This window comes from Arachis hypogaea, chromosome 5 (assembly GCF_003086295.3).
Source record: "Arachis hypogaea cultivar Tifrunner chromosome 5, arahy.Tifrunner.gnm2.J5K5, whole genome shotgun sequence".
In the NCBI taxonomy this organism is placed as follows: Eukaryota; Viridiplantae; Streptophyta; class Magnoliopsida; order Fabales; family Fabaceae; genus Arachis; species Arachis hypogaea.
The window spans coordinates 54,687,157-54,704,903 of NC_092040.1; the positions used below are offsets into that span (position 1 = coordinate 54,687,157).

The following is a 17,747-nucleotide window of genomic DNA, read 5'->3' on the forward strand; positions in this document are numbered from 1 at the left end:
GCGGTCGCATCGCGTGCTCGCTTTTTTTTTTGAATCTGAAAAGATGCAGAATGCAGTGTTAATATGAATGTGATGCAAAACTCCAGGTTCAATATAATAAAATAAAATAAAATAAAAACAAACAAAACGAAATAAAATTGAAAAAGAAACGATCATACCATGGTGGGTTGTCTCCCACCTAGCACTTTTAGTTAAAGTCCTTAAGTTGGACATTTGGTGAGCTCCTTGTTATGGTGGCTTGTGCTTGAACTCATCCAGGAATCTCCACCAATGTTTGTATCTCCAGTAACCTCCGGGGTCCCAGACTAAGCACGTAAAGCCCTTACGAAGCTTCAAATAGATTCTTAGGCTCCCGGGGTGACAAATGTCAGAACAGATTCCAGGATCCCAAACTTTACCTTTACACCCGTTTTTGTCTTGATCTGCATTTTTCCAGCCGGGTGAAAGGTGATCTGAATTCTCACTGCAGCGACCAAATAGCTTCCTAGACCCATTCAGTTGAGCTCTATACCAACCTTTGCATTTAAACTTAAAGCTTCCAACCATGATGAACCTTGCAGGGCAATTCTTACCACTGACCATCTTCCTTTTACTCTTAATGCCACAAAGAGCTCTAAGTTGACCATCCGTCTCCAGTAGCCCATATTCAAGTGGGATTAGAAAGCTATGGGATATGAATTTTACCCACTTGAATGTTGTGAAGGATGATGGCGACTTAGGGGGAGGTATCTTTAATGAAATTGCAAGCTCCACTCCCTTGTGCTCTTCTCTGATAATTACCACCTCTTTGCAAACTTCTTCAATTTCAACCTCTTCCTCTTGGTAGCTCTCTTTCAATTCAATCTCCTTTTCATTGCTTCCTAAGGGCATGGGAGGTTGTGCTTCTTCTTGAATCTCCATCTCTTGATCAACCTTTTTCCAAGTCTTCAACTATGATATGCTTTAGAGGTTGTACACCCTCTTCAGCATCAAATTCAACCGTCTTGGAAGGAGGCTCTATGTCTTGTCTTTCCCATGGAGGTTTTGTGTCTCCTAAGTCTTCAACCAACTCTTCTTCTTGAACAATGATAGCTTCTTCTACTTGTTCTAGTATGAATTCATGCTCTGTCTTGTCCACTGGAGTTTCTGGTACCTCCTTTATGCTATGCTCTTCACTAGACTGTCCACATGGGGCTGTGGCTGATCCTTGTGTATTTAAGCGTCTAGAAGCCCATTGAATTAATACTTGCCCCAGTTGTTGAGTGGTTGCATGAAATCGATCCATTGTTTCCTTGAGACGATTGTTTGCCTCTTGATGCACTCGGTTTTCATAAGTAGGATCATAATGCTCTTGGATTGATGGATATGAAGATGGTGAATATTGAAGTGGTGGTTCTTGTGAGTAATTGGGTTGGAATTGGGGTGGTTCTATATATCATATGGCTCATAAGGTGGTTGGTATGGTGGTTGAGTGTTAGGGTTATATGGAGGTGAATGGCAGAAAGGGGCTTGTGAGTATGGTGGTCTAAAGTCATGTTGAGGAGGGGGTTCATAGGCATATGGTGGCGGTTGTTGATAATCAAAAGAGTGCTCACCATAGCCATTATCCTGATATGCATCACAGAATGGTTGTTGATAGTCCATTGGAGGTGGTTGTTGCCATGAGGGTTGATCAAATCCTTGTGGCTCCTCTCATCTTTGATTGTTCCAACCATGGTGCCTGTTCTCATTGTAATTTCCTCTTCCTGCAACATAATTGTAACCAAACTCATAGCCAAAAGGGTGAGAGTTCATGGTAGTAAGAGAAAATAAAAACAAAAATTAATAAAAAAAATATTTTGAAAAAGATATAATTTTTGAAAAAAAAATATGAAAATATTTTTGAAAAAGATATGATTTTTGAAAAAGATAAGATAAGATAAAAAAATTTAAAATAAAAATCTGAAATAAAATTTTTTTTTTTTTTTGAAAAATATTTACAATAACCAATAATAAGGCACACATTTGCAATTGCCATTTTGACGTTAGGATTTTTGCCAGTAAAGAATGTCATAAAAATAGTCGCGTTGTAGATATAGTCTCTAAACCAACAAAAATCCCTTCGTACAAACGTTTTGGTTGTCACAAGTAACAAACCCCTTTAAAATTGACAACCGAGTATTAAACTTCAGGTCGTCTTCTCAAGGAATTGCAGGGAGGTATGTTCTTATTATTGGCTATGGAGATTGTAAATTGGGGGTTTTTAAAGTATGAGATAAAAAGCAACCATAGTAAATAGCAGAGGAAATAAAATAATAGCAATAAAAATAAACTCTTGGCAAGGTATTAAGAACTGGAGGTCCTATCCTAGTTATCCTTATCAATGGTGATGAGAATTGGATTCTTCCCCCACCTTATTAACCTCTAACTATGGAGGTAAGTTAAGTGGCAAATTAATTCCAATTTTCAATCAACAATGAGTTTGATAACTCAAGAGTTACCAATGTCTCAACCAAAGCCAAAAAGAAAATAGTAAATTTACTGAATAAAAATTGTCTTCAGATGGGAAGCAGCAATCATGTAAATAAAAGAAAGCAATCATGAATGGAAATACATCAAATAACATTAATTAAGAAAATTATATGTAACATGGAAGAGTTTATAAATTAAATAAAAATAAAGAACCTGGATTGAGAGTCACTCCTAAAACTAAGAGAAGTCCTAATCCTAATCCTAAGAGAGAGAGGAGAGAACCTCTCTCAAAACTAAATCTAAATCATGGAAAAGTAAATTATGAAAAGCCTTCTTATGAATGGATGCATTCCCCCACTTTATAACCTCTGGTCTATGCCTTCTGGACTTGGATTTGGGCCAAAAAGGGCTTTAGAACTCGCTGGGGCGTGTTCTGTAATTTTCTGGTGCGTGGTCTCTGTCACGCGTCCGCGTAGGTCACGCGGTCGCGTCATTCGGAGCTTTTCCTTGCCACGCGGTCGCGTCAGTCATGCGACCGCGTCATATGCGTTCTGCTAGAGGCGCGCGGTCGCGTCAGTCATGCGGCCGTGTCGCTGCTGTTTCGTGCTTGGCACGCGATCGCGTCGTCCATGCGATCGCGTGGATACCAGTTTCCTTAAAGCTCCGTTTTGCTTTCTCCTTTCCCTTTGGTATGTTTCTTTTTTCATCCTTTAAGTCATTCTACCTTAGAAACTCTGAAACTCCTCAACACACTAATCATGGCATCTAATGGAAATAAAGGTAATTAAAATAATTAATTTTCAAAGCTTAGGAAACATGTTTTTCACGATATGACATAATAAGGGAGGGAAAGTAAAACCATGCAATTAATGTGAATAAGTAGGTGAAGGATTGTATAAATCACTCAAATTAAGCACAGAATATCTCATGGAGGCTTGGCCAACGTTAGTGACAAAGGTGAATGTCACTAACGTTGGCTTCTCTTTTGCTTTCCAACGTTAGAGTCCACGTTAACTAAGTTAACGTGGCAACTAACGTGGCCAATTATGAGCTTGGTCCAACATTAGTGACAAAGGAGAGTGTTAGTAACGTTGGCCTTGTTGTCTTCTTCCACGTTAGAGTTCACATTAACTTAGTTAACGTGACTCTTAACGTGGGCTGTGATGGCTTCGAGGGCGTTATTGGCGATTACCTTTCTCACTAACTTTGCATGCTAGCTCCCATTCCACGTTAGAGGTCACGTTAGTTGAACTAACGTGAATGCTAACATGGTTCTTCTTTGCTTCCTTTGTCCTGAAATCAAACAGCAAAGTGCATCAAAGTTCTAATCCAAGTCTTGAGACATGCATCATCCAATTTGTCATATAATTCATGCAAATTTCTCATGAAATCATGTAAAATGCACAATGTATGCTTGAAACAAGATGTAAGTGAATATCTACCCAAAACTAGCTTATTTCTTTAGAAAATACATGAAACTACCTTAAAAACAGTAAAGAAAGGTCAGTGAAACTGGCCAAAATGCCCTGACATCACTCAATCCACAAAGAGCTCTAAGTTGACCATCCGTTTCAAGCAACCTATATTCAAGTGGCATTATAAAGCTTAGAGATAAGAGATTTACCCACTTGAATGGTGTAAAGGGTGATGGTGACTTAGGAAGGGGGACCCCCCACACTTGGACAATGCAAAGTCTACTCCCTTGTGCTCTTCTTTAAATTCCTCCACCTCTCGACAAGCATCTTCAATTTCAATTCCTTATTCACCAACCTCTTCTTCATATTCCTCATTGCTTAAGTCTTGTGTCGGAGGTTGTGCATTGACCTCCTCAACATCAAATTCACAACATAATAAGGGTGATTCAACAATCTTCAATAACACATCGGTTGGTGCCGAATCATCTTCAATAGCAAGACTTGTCATTTCCTCCACTTCTTCCAATGTTTCATTAATTAACAAATGCCTTGGAGGTTGCACATCCTCCTTAACGTTGCCTTCAAGTCCAATGGAAGAAGGCTAAACAAGATCATCAAGAGAATTGACCAATGTGGACAAAAAATCACTAATGATGGAATCCACTTCTTGATCAATTTTCCTCAACTCTTCATCCATTTCCTAAACATCAATGACTTCAACTTCCTCCTCTTGATGTAAATCATGCTTTAGTTCCTCTTCTTCCCCTTGAAGCACCAAACTCACTCCCACACTATGCTCATTGATTGCTTCTCCACATTCAATAATGGGAGTGCCTTAATCGCATAGGCTTAGGCAGGATGAGACTATGTTGCTAACGACTTTTACCATGATAGCCATCTTGGCTTCTAGCTCCTTAAACTCTTTTTCCGTCTCCTCTTGTTTCCTTTGGATATGAGAGCCAAGATCTTTTAGTTCTAACATGAGGGCTTCATTGGGGGGCGGTAGTAGAAGAGAGGGTTCATTGTTTGAGAGAAAGGTAGTGTAGTTGGAAGGTAGTTCATATTGGTGAAAGTTTTAAGGTGGTATATGAGAAAATTTTGGTTCAAAGGAGTATTGGTGTTGGAATGGTAGTGGCTCTAAGTACGGTTCATATGGTAGTTGGTATGGTGGATATAGGTTAGGGTCATATGGAGGTGTTTGGTGGTAGGGGGCTAGTGAGTAAGGTGGTGGGCTATATTAAAGAGGGGTTTCATATGCATATGATGATTGTGGTTCATAACCACAATGAGGGTCACCACACATATTAGATTGGTATGCATTAGGAGTGGAATTATACCTATAGGGGACTGAAGGAGGTTGTTGCCAAGAAGGTTGATCAAACCTTTAAGGTTCCTCCCATCTTTGATTGTTCCATCCTTGATGCATGTTGTCATTGCAATTTCCATCTCCTACAACATAGTTGTACCACACTCATAGCCAAAAGGATGAGAATTCATAGTGACAAGAGAAAATAAAAACAAACACTAATAAAAAACAAAGAGAGCAAAATCCTACACTGACAAAAACTAACAAACAAACCAAAAATCAAGCTATTCACAATATATACAATAGCCAATAACATAGCACCATTGCAAAATCCCCGGCATCGGCGCCATAAATTTGATAGGAAGAATTTATCATCATTCTAGAATTTCTCTTATAAAAATAAGGACTTCGTTGTAAGCATAGCTCCAAACCAACAAATAACTCTCAAATCAAATTTAATTTGGTTTTGTCACAAGTACAAACCCCAATGAAAATTAAACGAAGTATTTAAACCTCAGGTCGTCTCACAAGGAATTGTGATGAAGTGAATAATTATTGGCTATGAAGGAACAAGGGGTTTGGTTTATAAAAGGGACAAGGAAATAAATGACCAGAAAAGTAAATCAAGTAACTAAAGAAAGCAAGTAATAAAGAGAGACATTCATGGCAAGGGTTGAGAATATAAGCTTCCTATCCTAGTCATGCAATGATTACTTCATCCTATTTAGTCAACTCAAACTAGGAAGAAAGTACAATATTAACTTCCATGAGAGAACGTCAAATAAGACTAGTTAATCATAACACAATAATAATAAAGAATTTAGCCTATTTCGTCATCTTCAACATAGGGAGAAGGTACAATGTTATCTTGATGAATTTATATTTGATGATGATTTTTGGTTAGAATTGAATGGATTTCATCATATAAACTTGCACTTATTCCCTTGAATAGCATGCTTTTGAACTTTCCTCCCAATTTGTGCTTGATTAGGAAAATATGCTCTTTTCTGCCTAATTTAATCTATTTTATTCCATTTGCCTTCCATTTGATGCCTTGATGTTGTTTGTGAATGATTTCAAGTTTGTAAGGTAGGAATGGCTTGGAGAAAATGGAAGAAGAGCATGCAAAGTGGAGGAAGCATGAAGAATCAAAGGAGATGAACACAGAGACGTGTGCGTACACACAGCCACCTAATCAGAGCGCATGGATTGCTTCAAGCGCGTCACGCGGTCATTCAGAGTATCACCTAGTGTGCGTGCGCACAGCTACTTGTGCATACACACAGGAAGAGATTTTTTCAAAGCTTGTGGACGCACAAGTCTGTGTGTACGCACAGGTGTCCGCACATGCCTTCATTAAAATGGTACGTGACTCGCGATTTTGGGGGTTTGGAGGCCCATTTCTGAAGCCATTTAGCTCATATTGAAGGGGAAATGAAGACCATAACAGAGCATATCATTAGTATAGCTTAGGTGTAGTAGTAGGAAGCTTTGAGTTTAGTTTTTCTCTAAGTTTTTTTCATCTTCTCTATTAGGGTTTATATTAGGGTTTTACATTCAAGTGCCATTTTTATTTTTGATCTTGGATTTTGCTAGCTTCCATTGTAAGTATCTCTTTGTTATTACTCTTTGTAGTTACATTGTTCTTACTCTTTCTTATAATTCAAGTTATAGTTCAATTTTACTTCTCTTTTGCAATTTTAATTTCTTGTTGATGATTTTGATGTTTAATGTTTGTTTCATGCTTTCTTGTGTTATTCTTGTTGATTGAGACCATTTGTTGCTTTAAGTTTCAAGCATTTTCTCAATTTTTCCATGTTTAATATTTTTGCCCACCAAGTGTTTGACAAAATGTCAACCATGGTTTTAGGCTAAATTTTTTGCTCTTGGCTTGAGAAAAGTGAGCAATTGGGTTCCTAGAGTTGGAATATCCAACATTTAATGTCAATTCTTGGATTGTTAATTGTTCTTGTTCCCACTAACGCTAATTTGTTGCTAAGGTAGTTTGCAAGCAATTTAGGATTTGTGGGTTAAGAACAGTTATGCTCATTTAACTTACTTTTCGATGTGAGGGTTGATCAAGTGAGACTAATCCATTATGATTGTCATAGTTGTGTTTCCAACAAGGAAATGACCCTTAGCTCACTCCAAGCCAAGACTCTTTTTATGCTTTCAATCTTTTATACACACTTATGTTAATCTTTTTTATACTTTACTTGTTTATAGTGCATAGTCGATTCTTTAATTTCTTCATTAGTTCAATCATTACAATTTTGCATGTTCTTTTATTGCTTTATATATTCATTTCTTTATTGAAAACCCCTTGATCACTACAACCGGAATTGTATACTCATTGATCTCAAATGTCCTTGGGAGACGACCCGGGTATTAAACACTCCCGGTTTTGAATTGGTTTTGAATTTTGACATCTTTTGAATTTGATTATGAGAGTTGTGGTTGGTTTGGACTATGCTACCAACGAAGTGATGCTTGTTTTGATCGATTCCAAACGGGCAATAGTTCTCGTTATCATATCTCCTCATCGGAAGAAAGTCAAATAAGCCTAACTAATCTCAATCCAAAAGTCCAAATCTACTTACTAATGGAATTAGCAAAAGATTAGCATCAATGAAAATAATATTAGCTAACAACTCTAGATTACCAACTTGAGTTGGGTATTAATGACTCAAGATGGCTTAATTCCTCTTTCCAAGCCAAGAATGCTCAAGAATCTACTCTAACATCCAACCATGCATTTTGTCAAACACTTGGGAGGCATAAAAGGAAAGCATGGTAAATGACAAAAAATAGTAAAATCCATAACTACCCAATGCAAGAAAAGTAAAATCAATAACTCAATTCAACAATAAAAGAACATCAACATCAAATTGCATTAAAAGGAGATCCAAATCCAACATGAGTACATGAACATAAAAGAGGCATAAAAGGAAAATTAACAAGAAGACTAAAAGGAACAAAGATGTAGGAACAAGAAATCATAAAGGAAACATGATGAAAACAAGGAATTAAAACCTAGATCTAAGAGAATTTAACCTAATCCTACCCTAATTCTAGAGAGAAGAGGGAGTTTCTCTCTAGAAAACTAACTAAAGGCTCATCATAACTACACTAAGTGCTCCCCCTTTGTCCAATCTTCAATTCTGCATGAAATAGCCTCTGGAATCAGTTGGATTTGGGCCTGAAAAGCTCAGAAATCACCCCCAGCATCTTCACTTCAATGACGTCACGTCGAGCTACGACGCGTACGCATGGGTCACGCGTACGCGTCGCTTGACATTTTACCATCCACGCGTACGCTTCAAGTCACGCGTACGCGTCGCCATGCGACTTCATATTTATGCGTGCACATCATTGAATGCACTCCAAATCCTTGTTTTTCCATGAGTTCTCCACTTTGCATACTTTTCTCTTCACTCCTTTGATCCATTCCTAGCCTTTTCAACCTGAATTCAGTAATAAACATATCGAGGCATCTAGTGGAATCAAAGGCAAATTAAAATTACCAATTTTAAGGCCTAAAAAGCAAGTTTTTACACTTAAGCACAAATCAATGGAGAATTACAAAACCATGCTATTTCATTGAATAAATATGAGAAAAGGTGATAAAATCCCCTAAATTAAGCACCAGATAAACCACAAAATTGGGGTTTATCAAAGACACCTAATTAATCACTTCCAAAACTTCTACCTCCATTCTTGAAAGAAAGAAAAGAAGTAGAAGTGAAGCAACAAGCTGAATGAACCATTAGAGCCAAAGAGAATTCGAAACCAAAGCCTCTATTTATAACAACCAACAAGATCCCTCCTGACATTGAACCCAAGATTAGCATTGAGAGTGAACCACCACTTGAAGAAGAGAAGAATCTGAAGAAGAAAGTTCCTAGAGATTAGAAAAATAAGAAGATCTTTATTGAAGATTTCTCACCAAGGGACAAAGTGATACTAGTTTACCAACCAATAAAGTCATCTCCACATTTCTCTGGTCAATACACAGTAAACAAAATCCTTTCTTTTGAACATGTTGAGATCATCAAAGAAGACACTGGAAGAATGTTCACAATGAGAGGAGAGAAGTTGAGGCACTATGATTATCCACCATAACAAGGATCAACCGTCAAGCTAATGACGTTAAAAGAGCGCTTATTGGGAGGCAACCCAAACATAGTATACTTTGATTTATTTTTTTGTTAATCCTTAGTTTTCATTTATTTTCTATTTTTCGCTGCTAATTGGTGCATAAAAAAACCAAAGAATACTTTCTTTAGGCTCAAAGATGTTAACTCAAATAGGGGTTAAGTTGGTGTGCTAATCAACTATGCAACAAAAAGAATAAGTTGATGTTTGAGTGCATGAACAATGCATATCATGAGCAATGCATTTCAGAAAAAATGATTTGGTGCAAGATTCTAGCGTTTTGGGTTCAAGCAGGGAACAAGTTTAGTGTTTTAGCATGCTAGCAGTGTAACACTTTTTGCATAACCCAAGCAAGAAAAATGTTTTAGGACAAGACATTAAACTAGGCATGAAGTTGAGTTGGTTTTGACCAATTCTACAGTTCATACTTACTTGAAATGCTTCAAACTACTTTTGTCTTGAAAATGCCAATTTGAGTTGCATGATTCATCAATTTCAGCTTTAGAATGGTCTTTAGATAGCTTGTAGCATTGGCATATCATGCATGAATCATTAATCCAACTTTGAATCAGCATTACATGAAACTACGTTTGGTGTTACCACCAATCTTAGAAGGAGGCTAATGATTGAACCATAATGAACCATGCATCATTTGGTATCCTCATCATGCATTAAAAGAACCAAAACGACCAATATGACTTTATGAACTGAGGAACATAGTAAGTAGCGTACCATGGGACACTTTTGGTGTCCAACGGCTAAGTTGGACAACACCAAATGAATTGATTTTCTGTTTGCCATTGATGAGCAGATAATTTATACGCTTTTTGGCATTGTTTTTAGGTAGTTTTTAGTACGTTTTAGTTACATTTTATTATATTTTTATTTAGTTTTTATGCAAAAATCACATTTCTAGACTTTAATATAAGTTTGTGTGTTTTTCTATAATTTCAGGTATTTTCTGGCTGAAATTGAAGGACCTAAGCGAAAATCTTATTCAGATGCTGAGAAAGGACTGCAGATGCTGTTGGATTCTGACCTCCCTGCACTCAAACGCATTTTTTTGGAGCTACAGAAGTCCAATTGGCATGCTCTCAATTTGGTTGGAAAGCTAACATCTGGGGCTTTCCAGCAATATCCATACTTTTCCAGAGATTTGATGGTACAAACTGGGGATAAAACGCCCACCAGAGACCCTTTTCTGGCGTAAAACACTGGAACTGGCACCAGAACTAGAGTTAAACACCCAAACTGGCATCCAAGCTGGCGTTTAACCCTAGAAAATGCCTATGCATGTGTAAAGCTCAATGCTTAGCCCAAGCACACACCAAGTGGGCCCCGAAAATGGATTTCTACACTATCTGCACTTAGTTACTTATTTTCTGTAATCCTTAGTAACTAGTTTAGTATAAATAGCACTTTTTACTATTGTATTTTGATCTTTGGATCATCTTTCGATCTTTTGATAAACTTTATGCTTGGCTGGCCTCACGGCCATGCCTAGGCTATTTTCTCTTATGTATTTTCCAACGGTGGAGTTTCTACACCTCAGAGATTAATTTGCGGAGCGCTGCTGTTCTTCATGAATTAATGCAAGTACTATTGTTTCTCTTTCAATTCATGCATACTTATTCTCCAAGATATACTCTCGTACTTAATTTAGTTAAGTCAGAATGAAGGGGTGATCCGTGACAATCACCCACTATCTTCGTTAGTCGCTTATCCAAGATCCGCGTGCTTGACAACCACAAGTGGTCTACATGATGTTCAACGTAGTCATTGGACGACAGCTGGAGTATAGTCTCTTGGGTCTCTGATCCACGTACCGAGTTCGCAAGGTTAGAACCTTCGTGGTATAGGCTAGAACCAATTGGCAGCATTCTTGAGATCCGGAAAGACAAAACCTTGTATGTGGTATTCCGAGTAGGATCTGGGACGGGATGACTGTGACGAGCTTCAAACTCACAAATGTTGGGCGCAGTGACATTGTGTAAAAGGATAGAGAGATCCTATTCTAACACAAGTGAGAACCGACAGATGATTAGCCGTGCAGTAGCTGTGCCTGGTATTTTTTCATCCGAGACGAGAAATCCGACGGTTGATTAGCCGTACAGAAACCATAGCTGGACCATTTTCACTGAGAGGACGGATGGTAGCCATTGACAATGGTGATCCACCATCATATAGCTTGCCATGGAAGGGAGCACGCATGATTGGATGAAGACAATAAAAAAGCAAAGATTCAGAAGAAACAAAGCATCTCCAAACGCTTATCTGAAAATCCCACCAATGAATTACATAAGTATCTTTATTTTAATTTACGTTCTCTTTATCTTTCAATTATCAAAACTCATAACCAATTGAATCCTCCTGACTAAGATTTACAGGATGACCATAGCTTGCTTCAAGCTGGCAATCTCCGTGGGATCGACCCTTACTCGCATAAGGTTTTATTGCTTGGATGACCCAGTGCACTTGCTGGTTAGTTGTATCGGAGTTGTGAAAGGTGTGAATCACAATTCTGTGCACCAAGTTTTTGGCATCGTTGCCGGGGATTGTTCGAGTTTGGATAACTGACGGTTCATCTTGTTGCTTAGATTAGGTAACCTTTTCTCTTGTTTCAACCTTTATTTTCTTTTCAAAAAGTTTTCGAAAATATTTTTTTGTGTTTCTTGTTTGAGTCTATTGTCAAATTTTAAGTTTGGTGTCAACTGCATGTTTTTAATTTTTCTTAGATTTTTGAAAATTCACGCATTGTATTCTTCTTTGATCTTCAAGTTGTTCTTGATGATTTTCTTTGTTAGATCTTTAATTTTTCTTGTTTTGTGTCTTTTCTTATTTTTCTTGTGCATTTTCGAATTGTTAGTGTCCCTAGTACAAAAGTTCTTAAGTTTGGTGTCTTGCATGTCTTTCTTTTCTTAAAAATTTTCAAAAATATGTTCTTGATGTTCATCATGATCTTCAAAGTGTTCTTGGTGTTCATCTTGACATTCAAAGTGTTCTTGCATGCATTATTTGTTTTGATCTTAAATTTTTATGTTTTGTTTCATTTTGTTATTTTTCTCTCTCTTCATTCAAAACTCAAAAGTCAAAAAAATATCTTTTCCTCTTTATTCTCATAATTTTTGAAATTTTGAGTTGACTTGGTAAAAATTTTTTAAATTTAGTTGTTTCTTGTTAGTCAAGTCAAAATTTCAATATATATATATATATATATATATATATATATATATATGTGTGTGTGTGTGTGTGTTTTTTTTTTTTAGTAAATAATACAGAGAAATAAAGGATCAGAACATAAAGTAGAGGAATCACAAAGAAAAAGAGCTCACTGGCATTAAAACGCCAGTAAAGAGGCATTTTGGGCGTTAAATGCCAGAATGGCTATCATTCTGGGCGTTTAACGCCAGTAAAGGTATCATTCTGGGCATTAAACGCTAGAATGGGCAGCATTCTGGGCGTTTAACACCAGAAATGGTAGAATTCTGGGCGTTTAACACCAGAAATGGCAGAATTCTGGGCGTTTAGAAAAACGCCTAGTAAAGAAGGATTCCTAGCGTTTAAACGCCAGTCAGGGTATCTGGCTGGGCGTTAAACGCCGAAAGAGGCAGTCAAGTGGGCATTAAACGCCAGAATGGAAAGCATTCTGGGCGTTTAACGCCAAGATGACACAAGGGAGGTCAGTTTGGTTTCCAATTCGATTTTTTTCAATTTTTCATGTTTTAATTCATAACTTTTTGCATCAAACATATTTTAAACGTTCATTTTCAATTTTTTTTAATGTTTTCGAAAATTTTAAAACTAATTTTTCAAGAATATTTTTCTTAATTTTATTTCATATTTTCAAAAATCCTTGCTAACAATTAATGTTTTGATTCAAAAATTTCAAGTTTGTTACTTTCTTGTTAAGAAAGGTTTAATCTTTAAATTCTAGAATCATATCTTTTAGTTTCTTGTTAGTCAAGTCATCAACTTTAATTTTTAAAATTCAAATCTTTTTAAATTCTATTTCAATTCTTTTTCAAAATAAATCTCAATAATATCTTTTTAAAATTTTAATTTCAAAATCTTTTTCTAACTTCTTATCTTTTTAGAATTATTTTCAAATCTTTTTCAACTAACCACGTGACTTGTTTGTTTTAATTTTAAAGGAGCTTACTATTTCATATCTATTTCAAAACCACCTAACTATTTCTTTCACTTCTAATTTTCAAAAATCACCCACCACTTTTTCAAAATTCTTTTTAATTAACTAATTGTTTTAAATTCTAATTTTAGTTTATTTCTTTTAATATTTTCGAAACCAACTTAATTAATTAAATAAAAATAAAAATATTTTTCTTTTCCCTCTTTTAAAATTTGAATACTCTCTCTCTCATCTCTTTCTATTTATTTGCTAACACTTCTCTTCTACTCATAATTCGAACCCTCCTCTCTTCTCTCTGTTCGAATTACTCATCTCCTCTTTTTTCTATTCTTCTATTCTTATACTCACATAAAAGAATCTCTATACTTTGAAATAGAGGATTCTACAACTCTCTTTGTTCTCTTCTTTTTTATACGAGTAGGAACAAGGATAAGGATATTCTTGTTGAAGCTGATCCTGAACCTGAAAGGACTCTGAAGAGGAAACTAAGAGAAGCTAAACCACAACACTCCGGAGAGGACCTTATAGAAATTCTCGAAAAAGGAGCAGACATTGCAGCCGAACCCAACAACAATACTAGAGATGCAAGGAAGATGCTTGGTAACTATACTGTACCAACTTTCAACTTCTATGGAAGAAGCATCTCAATTCCTGCCATTGGAGAAAACAACTTTGAGTTTAAGCCTCAATTAGTTTCTCTAATACAGCAGAATTGCAAGTATCATGGACTTCCATCGGAAGATCCTCATCAGTTCTTAGCTGAATTCTTGCAGATCTGTGATACTGTTAAGACCAATGGGGTTGATCCTGAGGTCTACAGACTTATGCTTTTCTCCTTTGCTGAAAGAGATACAGCTAGGATATGGTTGAACTCACAACCTAGAGAAAGCATAAACTCTTGGGATAAGTTGGTCACTGCTTTCTTGGCCAAGTTCTTTCCACCTCAAAAGTTGAGCAAGCTTAGAGTGGACGTCCAAACCTTCAGACAGAAAGAAGGTGAATCCCTCTATGAAGCTTGGAAAAGATATAAGAAATTGATCAGAAGGTGTCCTTCTGACATGCTTTTAGAATGGAGCATCTTGGATATATTCTATGATGGTTTGTCTGAATTGTCCAAGATGTCATTAGACCACTCTTCTAGTAGATCTCTTCATTTGAAGAGAACCCCTACTGAAGCTCAGAAACTCATTGAGGTGGTTGCAAATAATCAGTTCATGTACACTTCTAAAAGAAATCCTACGAGTAATGGGATGACTCAGAAGAAAGGAGTTTTTGAGATTGATACTCTGAATTCCATATTGGCTCAGAACAAAATATTGACTCAGCAAGTCAATATGATTTCTCAGAATCTGACTGGATTGCAAGCTGCATCCAGCAATACTAAAGAAGACTCCTCTAAAGGAGAAGCATTTGACCCTGAGAATCCTGCAATGGAAGAGGTAAATTACATGGGAGAATCCTATGAAAACACCTATAATCCTTCATGGAGAAATCATCCAAATTTCTCATGGAAGGATCAACAGAAGCCTCAACAAGGCTTCAATAATAATAATGGTGGGAGAAATAGGTTTGGCAATAGCAAGCCTTTTCCATCATCTTCTCTGCAACAGACAGAGAATTTTGAGCAGAGCCCCTCTGGCTTAGCAAATATAGTCTCTGACCTATCTAAGGCCACTCTCAGTTTTATGACTGAAACAAGGTCCTCCATCAGAAATTTAGAGGCACAAGTGGGTCAGCTGAGTAAAAGAGTTACTGAAACCCCTCCTAGTACTCTTCCAAGCAATACAGAAGAGAATCCAAAGAGTGAGTGCAAGGCCATCAATATAACCAAAATGGCCGAACCTATAGAGGAGGAAGAGGCAGTGATTTCCAGTGTGGAAGACCTCAATGGACACCCACTAGCCAATAAGGAAGTCCCTAATGAGGAACCAAAGGAGTCTGAGGCTCATACGGAGACCATAGAGATTTCACTGAACTTTCTATTACCATTCATGAGCTTTGATGAGTATTCTTCCTCTGAAGAAGATGAAGATATTGTTGAAGAGTAAGCTGCTCAATACCTAGGAGCAATCATGAAACTGAATGCCAAGTTATTTGGTAATGAGACTTAGGAGGATGAATCTCCATTGCTCACCAGTGAACTAAATGCCTGGGTTTAGCAGGCATTACCTCAGAAGAAACCGGATCCCGAAAGGTTTTTAATACCATGTACCATAGGCACCATGACCTTTGAGAAGGCTCTGTGTGACCTAGGGTCAGGTATAAACCTCATGCCACTCTCTGTAATGGAAAAACTAGGAATCTTTGAGGTACAAGCTGTAAGAATCTCACTAGAGATGGCAGACAAATCAATGAAACAGGCTTATGGACTTGTAGAGGATGTTTTAGTGAAGGTTGAAGGCCTTTACATCCCTGCTGACTTTATAATCCTAGACACTGGGAAGGATGAAGATGAATCCATCATCCTTGGAAGACCCTTCCTAGCCACAGCAAGGGCTGCGATTGATGTGGACAGAGGAGAGTTAGTCTTTCAATTGAATGAGGACTACCTTGTGTTTAAGGCTCAAGGATCTTCTTCTGTAAACATGGGGAAAAAGCATGAAAAATTCATCCAATTCTCTCCATACAGAGTCAAGCAGAGCATTTAGTTCATTGATGAGCAATGGAGGTTCCGGGATCCTCTTTCTTCTGAGATAACTTTAGCTGAACCAATGCATTTAGTTCATTGATGAGCAATGGAGGTTCATCTTCCGAAGTCTCATTACCAAATAATTTGGCATTCAGCTTCGTGATTGCTCCTAGATACTGAGCAACTTGCTCTTCATCAACAACTTCATCTTCTTCAGAGGAAGAATACTCATCAGAGCTCATAAATTGTAATAGGATGTTCAGTAGAATCTCTATGGTCTCCGTATGAGCCTCAGACTCCTTTGGTTCCTTAATAGGGAACTCCTTGTTGGCCAGTGGACATCCCATGAGGTCTTCCTCCCTGGAAATCACTGCCTTTTCCTCCTCTACAGGTTCGGCCATGTTGGTTATAGTGATGGCCCTGCACTCTCTTTTTGGATTCTCTTCTGTATTGCTTGGGAGAGTACTAGGAGGAGTTTCATTAACTTTTTTACTTAGCTGACCCACTTGTGCCTCCAAATTTCTGATGGAGGATCGTGCCTCAGTCATGAAACTGAGAGTGGTCTTAGAGAGATCAAAGACTATGGTTGCTAAGCCAGAGAGGCTCTACTCAGAATTCTCTGTCTGTTGCTGAGAAGATGATGGGAAAGGCTTACTATTGCCAAACCTATTTCTCCTACCATTATTGTTATTGAAGCCTTGTTGAGGCTTCTGTTGATCCTTCCATAGGATTCTCCTATGTAATTCACCTCTTCGATTGCAGGATTCTCAGGGTCATAAGCTTCTCCTTCAGAGGAGGCTTCTTTAGTACTGCTGGATGCAGCTTGCAATCCAGTCAGACACTGAGAAATCATATTGACTTGCTGAGTCAATATTTTATTCTCAGCCAATATGGCATTCAGAGTATCAACCTCAAAAACTCCTCTCTTCTGACTCATCCCATTATTCACAGGATTTCATTTAGAAGTGTACATGAACTGGTTATTTGCAACCATCTCAATGAGTTCCTGGGCTTCTGCAGGCATTTTTAGATGAAGAGATCCACCAGCAGAATAGTCGAATGACATCTTGGATAATGCAGACAGACCATCATAGAATATACATATGATGCTCCATTCTGGAAGCATGTCAGAAGGACACCTTTTGGTTAATTGCTTGTATCTTTCCCAAGCTTCATAGAAGGATTCACCTTCCTTCTCTCTGAAGGTTTGGACTTCCACTCTAAGCTTGCTCATCTTTTGAGGTGGAAAGAATTTGGTCAAGAAAGCATTGACCAACTTTTCCCAAGAGTTCAGGCTTTTTCTAGGTTGTGAGTCCAACCATGTCCTAGCTCTGTCTCTTACAACAAAGGGGAAAAGCATAAGTCTGTAGACCTCGGGATCAACCCCATTGGTCTTAACAGTGTCATAGATTTGCAAGAATTCAGCTAAGAACTGATGAGGATCTTTCGATCAAAGTCTATGAAACTTGCAATTCTGCTGCATTAGAGAAACTAATTGAGACTTAAGCTCAAAGTTGTTTGCTCCAATGGTAGAAACTGAGATGCTTCTTCCATAGAAGTTGGAAGTTGGTGCAATATAGTCACCAAGCATCTTCCTTGCATCTCTGGCATTGTTGTTGGGTTCGGCTGCCATGTCTGCTTCTTTTTCAAAATTTTCTGTAAGGT

General features: G+C 37.6%; 1 non-coding gene across 1 annotated transcript; it reads left to right on the forward strand.

Annotated features, from left to right (window-relative positions):
- The first annotated feature begins 17,202 nt into the window (after positions 1–17,202).
- On the forward strand, positions 17,203–17,310 carry LOC112804226 (small nucleolar RNA R71). The gene has a single exon (XR_003202843.1). It is a non-coding gene; the product is annotated as a small nucleolar RNA R71 (small nucleolar RNA).
- The last annotated feature ends 437 nt before the right edge of the window (positions 17,311–17,747 follow it).